The sequence below is a fragment of the Passer domesticus genome, chromosome 6 (genome assembly GCF_036417665.1).
Source record: "Passer domesticus isolate bPasDom1 chromosome 6, bPasDom1.hap1, whole genome shotgun sequence".
Classification (NCBI taxonomy): domain Eukaryota; kingdom Metazoa; phylum Chordata; class Aves; order Passeriformes; family Passeridae; genus Passer; species Passer domesticus.
The window spans coordinates 59,278,886-59,287,390 of record NC_087479.1 but is presented as its reverse complement, the minus strand read 5'-3'; the positions used below and the strand labels follow the sequence as shown (position 1 = coordinate 59,287,390).

At 41.1% G+C, this 8,505-nt stretch overlaps 1 long non-coding RNA gene across 1 annotated transcript; it reads right to left on the bottom strand.

The window, feature by feature from the left end:
- On the bottom strand, positions 1 to 3,228 carry LOC135302197 (uncharacterized). The gene is made up of 2 exons (XR_010363898.1): positions 2,184 to 3,228; positions 1 to 1,936 (listed from the first exon to the last, which is right to left on the bottom strand). It is a non-coding gene; the product is annotated as an uncharacterized LOC135302197 (long non-coding RNA).
- Between the last annotated feature and the right edge of the window lie 5,277 nt (positions 3,229 to 8,505).

Below are 8,505 nucleotides of genomic sequence, written 5' to 3'. Positions count from 1 at the left end.
GCACTGCTGGACATGGGTTTACTAATCATCTTCATTGCTTCCATCTCAAAAAAACAGTTATCTGTGAGATCTCACAGTTTGTCCTAATGAGATTTAATCACCAAGGTTTGTTCTTATGTTCTTAAAACTTACTGAACAGACCTGACCAAGTTTCTCTTCCTCGGTGTCGCAGTCACATTTTTGGCAATGCTGAGTTTCAGTTCAGGCCAGATTCCTGATCCTGCAAGTGTGCCTGGATGGTGCTTAGGCTGATGCATCCAGGGGCTCTTTCCTTGTGCTGCTTGCCCTGTTACTGGGTTGTGCAGAAAAGTGGCAAAATGGATCATAGTCCCTGAAGGGTGAGGGCCAAAACAGCCTCTGAGATGCAGGCTCCAAATGGCTGTGCTCCCTGGATAGAAACTCGTGGTTCTAAGGCAGGAAATAAAAAATCATCTTTTGATACATCACTTTGCAGTATGTTCCAAATTGCTGTTATATTTGCTGAAAGGTTTTTATGAAGCTGTAATTTTCCTGTTTATGAAGGGGAGTAAATTAGTTGCAGCTAAAGTAGTCTGAATTCAGTCCCAACCACTTGGATATTTTAGTATCAATTTGCTCAAGAATTCTCACAAGATTTCACATCCTTCTTTATGAAGGCTTTTCTCCAAGACTACAAATTTTAGTCACAGTATGGTTTCACTGCTTCCCCAAATCACAGTGCTCATAGGCTGCATCAGCATTAAGACAACAAATAAACATTATGATTCAGGACAGTGAAAACTGCAATACTTGGTAACCTCTTTTATTTTTTTTTTTTTAAATTACCCACTGGAACGTTCAGGGATTTCCTTTCCTGCAAATGGGGATAAATCAGCTTCAGACAGGAAATAAGGTGTTGGAGAATCCTTCCCCATGGCCTCCATGCAGCTAATCCATTATGTCTCACCAGAAAGTGTAGCCTGCTTTATCTTTAGCTGCGATTTGTGGCCAGTCATGTCACCAATTTCCTCTGGCACAGCCTTCTCTTACCCTTTGAAAACTTTCTTTTTTTAAGTAGTTAAGGTATGCCTGTAGTTTATTTTATTTGGTAGAATGACTTCAAAACACTCAAGTTGAGAGCTTGAATAAAGATATTTTCCCCCTGCATAAAAGTAGAAATTCTGTATTTAGAAAATAGAATATTGAGATTTTGCACATTAGCTACAGCTACTTGTTACAAAAACAGAACTTTTTTTTTTTCTCCTCTGTCATCATTTAGCAGAACACAATAGAGGTCTTCTTACTAGGACAGATATGATGCAGCTAAAAAAAATCCTTAATATGTAGATGGTTTTGCCAGAGACAACTAGTTGAGCAGTTTGGGGTTTTTTTCCCCAATCTTCTCTTTTTATTCCAGAAGCGTTCATTCATACATGCAGTCCTTAAAAAAAAGCCTTTCAGGAGCGTGTTGCGCCTTTCGTTCAGCATTTTAAAAAGCATTTAAGCAAGCCATTAATGCGGTTGCTTGCTGTGGCTGGAATTCCACCTGAGACAGGTGGAATGATCCAAATTTCGGTGGTGCTGCTGCAAGGACTTGGCGCCATCTCGTGTTCAGCCTTTAAAGCACCCGCGAGTTTTTGGGGGGAGCGCTCGTTCTTGCTCCTCCCCGGCAAACACAGCCTTCCCATGTGGAGGCATTTTATAAATTCTGGGATTAGCGAGCCTGCTCTAGTAAATAAAGAGATGATGGGGGGAAAGTTGCAGTCTTTTCAGGCAGGCACAGCTGTTTCTAACATCTGCATTTGCTCTCACCATCAGGCAGCTGGGGAGATACACGATTTGTACTGTGTGTGGCTGAATGTATTTGTGTAGAGAACACAGTCCCACACGAGCTGGTGTTCCAGCTCCTTCCACGAGATGATGTTCAGTCATGGGATTTGTTTCAGTCACAACGATTTAACAAATGCCTAAATTTGTTCTGGGGGAAAAAAAAAAACCCAAAAAACAAACATGGTAGAAAGTCTTGTGAGCTACAGTAGGTGTTATTAAGCTGTTTCTTGGCTGAAAAGATATCTGTAGTCATATTATCTCTTCAGGAAATCTAGCCAGGTTTTTTTTTTGTTTTTAAAAGTATTTCTTATTTTTAAAAATACACACAAAATCCTGTACCTTAAAACACCAGGAGAGGCCACAACAACAGCAGAAAAACTCTGAGTTCAGCTTACCTGCAGGCTTGGAGGCAGGACACAAGCTGGGTCTCTGTTTTGCCTCTTTCCCTGGTGGTGTCCTTGCTCACCTCTGTGTGTCAGGGTGGTGGTGGCTCTCTCCCAGCCCTTTCCTCACAGCCCATGCAGCAGGTCATGCCTTCTTTTTGGCTCTGAGGCAGACCTGGGGCAGCTCTGGCTCGGCCCCTTGGTGCTGTGATGGAACAAACCACCCTGTGCTGGCTTAGCTGCAGGAATGAGCTGTGGGCTGGGACTTGTCCCAGCTCTCAGGCAGGCAAGATTAGCCTAAACCCCTTTCATCTAACCCCAACAGGAGCCAGAGCAGACAAGGTCAGCTCCTGGGGCTCAGCTGACACTCAGGAGCTCTCTCACGTGCCCAGGCTCTGTTTGTTCACTGGTCAGCCCTGCTCTGGTGTTCTCTGCAGTTTGCTGAGATGTGGCTTCATCTCACGGGGCATGGATGGTGCTTTCTGTGCAGATTAAAGAGCGGCCACTTGCAGAGCTGAGTCTCTGCTGATTCACATCCCCAGTGTCAGTCCCAGAGCAGTCATTAAGGTCCATTACAGCAAAGATCCCACTGAAAACCCCAAACTCCAACCCAAGGGCAGGGAAAAGCAGCAGGTCCTGATCTCCAGGGCCTGTCTTGGACCCAGCAGCTGATAACCCACATGGTTATCAGCTATTAACCACAACCAGAGCTTGCACGGCCTGAAAATGGTGAGTAATTGACCCTAAGTGACACAGCAGTGGGAACTCCTGGATTTACAGGTTCCTGGGGACACGTGACGTGGTTTTGCACAATTCAGGTTCCTGTCAGAGAACCCTTCTTGACTCTCTGAAATCTGAATTTTAGCCATTTTCCCATTACCTTTGTTCCTCTCTCGACCCTCAGAAATAAACCGGGTGTTTTTCTGAGACTTGATTTAGCACCTAAGACCTGTTTTGCTTATCTGACAGATTGCAGGTTTTCAGCAGTTCTTCACTCTTAGAGTTTGTGGGATTTTTTTTGTTGTTTTTGTTTGGTTGGTTTTGAGTTTTTTTGGGTTTTTTTATTTGTTTTTTTTTTTTTTTTGTGGTTTGTTGTGATTTTTTTGTCTTTTTTGTTTGTTTGTTTTTGGTTTTGGGTTTTTTTGGTTTTTTTTTTGTTGTTGTTGTTTTTTTTTTGGGGGGGGGAGGGGTTTATGTCTAAAGAATTTCTTCCTTCTGCCCTGCCTTTGAGCTGTAAACTTGTTTTGTAGATGACTGCCCATGTCCTGGTCACTATACTTTCATTACATTTTAGAAGTAACCAGGAAATCACCTCCTGATATATTTTTGCTTTCTTAAAATTAACTAGCTTAGAGACTGGACTATGCCTTAGGGGTAGAAGCTGTACAGCTGTACAGCCTCCGTGCACATTTTACCTCCTTGAGACGGGAGCTGGTGAGGAACCAAATTAATTCCAGCACAAGCTCTCTCAGAAGGGTTTTCAGCTTGATCTCAGAGTCACAGCTGCAGGAGCTCTGATTGACTCTGAGAAAACCTCTGTTTCACTGCCCATGACCTCAGAACCCTCTTGTGATTTCATGCTGATTGCAGCTATATAAGCCTCTAAATAAACTTGTCTCTGTTTGAAAACCGAAACTTTGCTTCTGTGCTTTGCCATGCTTTCTGTTAGCTCAAATAAAAACACAATTAATCATAGAAAAAGATATTTATGAGTGCTGTAAATGCTGACATTTGAACAGTTAGCAAGCCTTTCAGGTAATTTGCAGTTTAATTATCTTTACACAGTTCCAATCTAAAATTTGAGCAGTATTTGTTATTGTATGTTATCATAATGCATTATTTCATTCTTTGCAGCTTCTTAATGTCTTTGAATTGTAATATTATTAAATATTTAGGGGGTTCTATCTCCCAAAAAATCCTCCCTGAACAGGAAATAATGATGGTCAGTCATCTTTATTGTGGTCCTGATATTTGTTTCACTACAAGTGCTCTGCTCTTGACATGGAACTAGAATTTTTTGCGTATTTTTAATTACCATTATTTTCTTCCTAGTGTGAATTTATGTCCAGCCAAAGGCAGTACCTCAGTATCAAAAACTTGCTGGTATGCCAATGGCTGCATTTCTGTCATAACTATAGATTTAGACAGTGGCTTTCTGATCCAGATCTGAATTGTGGATCATGGATTCAGCCTTAGAAGTGTTTCATTTTTTGATGTTGTAAATGATTTTTTTTTCTGCTGTTAAAATCTTAAGATTTCTTCTGGGATTTTTAGATTAAATATTTAGGAAGATGTTCACTTTTTCAGGCTCCTTTAAAAATCTCCTTAGTTCCTAAAGCCTAGTTCACTATAGGAGAACCTAAACCACTGGCTTTACACAGTGCAGCTGTACACAGATGAAATATTTGTTTTCCTGAAGTAATGGAATGAATAAGGGCAGGCATTTAGCTTCTGCTTTGCTTTTGCATCATCAGATATCCTCCTTCTGTGTACATACCACATTCCTTTTAAAAAAGTATTCACATCTTGTTTTTGAGCATTCCTTGCTGTTTTTCTGGCTAGCCAGTCATGTGATATTCTATGTCCTCACCAAACAGCCCCACAAATTCTTTTAGTTTGGACACAAACAGGGCTGAAATGAAAAGCAATGTTTATGGGTACTGACATTTACAGTGTTGAAGGTAATTTGGTGTTCTGAGTAATATCAGACAATGTAAATATAAATATTTCACCAAAAAGTTGGCTTGTGGACATGACAAGCAGCACCTTCCTTGCCTTCTTCCTCCATTAGAGGGAGTCAGTAAAATCATATCTAGTAAGAAAACTGCAACTTAATTGTCCCAGCTGGATGTCAGTGCTGTGCTCTAACTGATATGTCTGACTGGATGTCTGACTGTGCTCTGAGGTTTATCAGGTGGGTGGGGAGAACTCAAATGTTTTTTCATAAAAAGATTAGATCTCATCTGTTTTTCAAATATCAAAATATAATCATACAAGCATATGACCATTGCCAACATATTTTGAATTGCTTGTATAGAAAAAAGTACAATCTTCATACCAGTTGGTTAGCAAAACAAACATTGTTTTAAGTAAAAACTTGATGAGGAAAACATTTATTCAAAGTGTATATTTAAAGCTCTGGACCCCTCACTGCAGGAGGGGCACTGGGGTAAGTCCAGAGAAGGGCAGCAGAGCTGGGAAGGGTCTGGAGAGTCCAGCTGAGGGAACTGGGAGTGTTTAGCCTGGAAGAGAGAACACTCAGGGAGACCTCACCACTCTCTGGAATGCCTGACAGGAGGCTGGAGCCAGGTGGGGATCAGCCTCTCCTCCCAGGCAGCCAGTGACAGGATGAGAGGACACGGCCTCAAGCTGCACCAGGGGAGGTTCAGCTTGGACAGCAGCAGGAATTTCTTCACAGAAAGGATTGTCCAGCATTGGAAAGGGCTGCCCAGGGAGGTGGTGGGGCTGGAGGTGTTGGAAGGAAGAGGAGCCCTGGCCCTCGGGCTGTGCTTTGTTTGACGCGGCGGCGTTCAGGCCGAGGTTGGACTCGATGACCTTGGAGCTCTTCTCCAGCCTTAATGATTCTACAATTCTCATTAAATACCAACCACAACCTCTATATTTCTTTGAAATTTAATAAGAAGTTATTTATTTACCAGACTGACTAGGAATGTAGTGGTAACAAATATGCAACAAGGATGTGAATATGGAGGCCCATCTGCAGCAGCCCTGGAGCTCCAGAGGAAAACTCCAGCCTTGTGCAGGATCCCTGCTCCAGCAGAAGCACAGCTGGCACTGCAGGAGGGCTGAGCCCCCATGGGATGGGACTGTGCCACCACCCTGACCCACAGCAGGCAGCTCCTGCTCTCACTCTGGCAGTGTTTTTTTTTTAAATTTTTGTATTATTGCATTTGTATTTGTAATTTTCCTAGTAAAGAACTGTTATTCCTATTGCCATATCTTTGCCTGAGAGCCCCTTAATTTCAAAATTATAATAGTTTTGAGGGACGGGGTTTACATTCTCGATTTCAAGGGAGGCTCCTGTCTTCCTTGGCAGACACCTGTCTGTTCAAACCTAGACACAGCTGTACATGTGGCACTGGAGAGCTGGCACGAAAGCAGGATGCAGCTTGCAGACACATTAAAATTGCTTTTGGAAAAACGGACTGTGAGTATAAGGCCAAAGTAAATCTTTGCAGCTCTTCTGAGGAGAGCCATCCGTCTGCGTGGAACAGAGACTGATTCCAAACTGAGAATGTGCACAGGAAATGATGCTGACACTTTATCTTCTAACCCTCAGCTGAAGTGATAATGCCAGCACTATAAGGCCTTTAGAAGAAAAAGCCATTGGTCATGTGCATTGTTTAAATAAAATATTCTGAAATTACATGTGTTGTTTAAATTAAATAGTCTGAAAAATCTATATTTAAAAAGCCCACAAAAGCACTTAATTCTGTCTGGGTATTTGTTAATAATTACAGAGAGTTTCAGGAATTACGTGAGAAGTACAAAATATAAGCCCTGCTCCCAAAAATTCTACATAGAGGATTAATTATAGCAAAGGATTGGATAACAGAAAAATATACAAGATGTTAATGAGCTAACTCATTGCATTAGCAATTAGTGTTCACGTGTTGCAGTCTTTCCTTTCCTTTTTAATTAAGAGTAAGAAAATCATGACTAACTTTGAGGTCACAGAACAATGTAGTGTAATAATTCTCTAATAAAAGGATCTTTACTGGGACATCATAATGAAAATATTATTTCTAATGTATTTCTAATTATTTCATGTATCACAAATATAGGACAAGGAGACCCAGATAAGAGTTATAAAATGTTGAATTTTTCAATTATTTTATGCCAATCATATTTCAAAGGCAAATGAATGCAACATCAGATCACACAGAGTGTCCCATCTACAAATACAGAAAGATTGGTCTAGTTGAGTAATATTTTTCCAGTTTTGGAGCTCCCAGTTTCCAGGAGGAGCACAGATTCCTAGAGAAAATACACATGCTAATAAGTTTATTTTTCTCAGTTAATGTCGCAGGATGGCTCAGACAGTGCCCCAGAGACTGCTCCTCCTCTCTGCAGGTAACTGCTGTGTGACCAGTGCAATGCAAGGGTGCTCAAGCCAATCTTGTTCCTGGCAGTGGAAATTGTTAGTCCTCTGACACTGTGAATTTTTGAGCCTATTGTCTAGTGCCAAACCTGACTGCAGTTTGACTTATTACTGTCCATTGGTGAGATGGGGAACTAGTTCTTCTCCTCTGCTTTACAATATTACAATAAATATTACAATATTACACTATCTGCTTTTGAAGCTTAGGGTTCTTTTGGAATTGCCAAAATCATTCCTGCCTAAGTGTAGGTCTTTGCTCTTCCCTCACTGCATTATCTCCCATGATTTGCTGCCCATTTTTCAGATTAATTTTGGTAGAAATGAGTGGGCCAAAAATTGAGTCTTTACCAAGAACTGGACTTGATGGTTTGACTGCAGGGACCCAAGGCAGCAAAAAATGGAGCCTCTGTTTGGTCTGTGCGAGATGTCACTGCCCTCTTCATGACAGGGAGTGAGGGGAATGCACCCCAGTGTGTATCAAGCCTTTGAGCTCACAGTTTGGGAGAAATTGCACCCTAAAAATGCCTCCTGATCTGGTAAAGTCAGAAGTGGCAGCACCACTTTGTGTGGCTGTGGATTTGCTTTGAATCCATGTGAGTATTACAGGTAAAAAACCCCCATGTTTTTACCCAAGGCCTGAATTGCCCACCCAGACTGTGGGGGTTGTTTGACATAGGTGGATTTTTCTTTACACACAGATATAGTCCCAGCACATTCTCTACAGCTGTTCCCAAAAATTCCATATCTTTCAGCATCAGTTTTCAGATTAGCTGGGTGAAGATAGTACTGGGAAATAGAAAACCAGATCAGAGTCTGCTAGGAGCTCTCAAAAATTAGCCACCTGAGAAGTATTTACTTTTTGATGTACTTCTAAAGGTTCATAAAACAAAACATTCTTCACTGATTTTTTCCCCCCTTGTTGTCCTACTCTTAAGAAACAATTCAAAAAGCCAAAAGAAAAGCCATGTAGTCATGGAGTAGGGACTGATTCATTAGATGGGGTCAGACGCATGGAGAAGTCAGCCTCAAATAAGAAGGAAAAGCAGTGGTTATCTGCAATAAATATGACACTTGCACAGGGAGCAGTTGGGAAGGTTCTTTTATTAACCTTTTCCACATAAAAATTTTACTTGTTCAAACTATTAATATTTTAATATAATATTAATATTTTAATATTAATATTTTAAAATGTAAAATATTTTAAAAGGGATT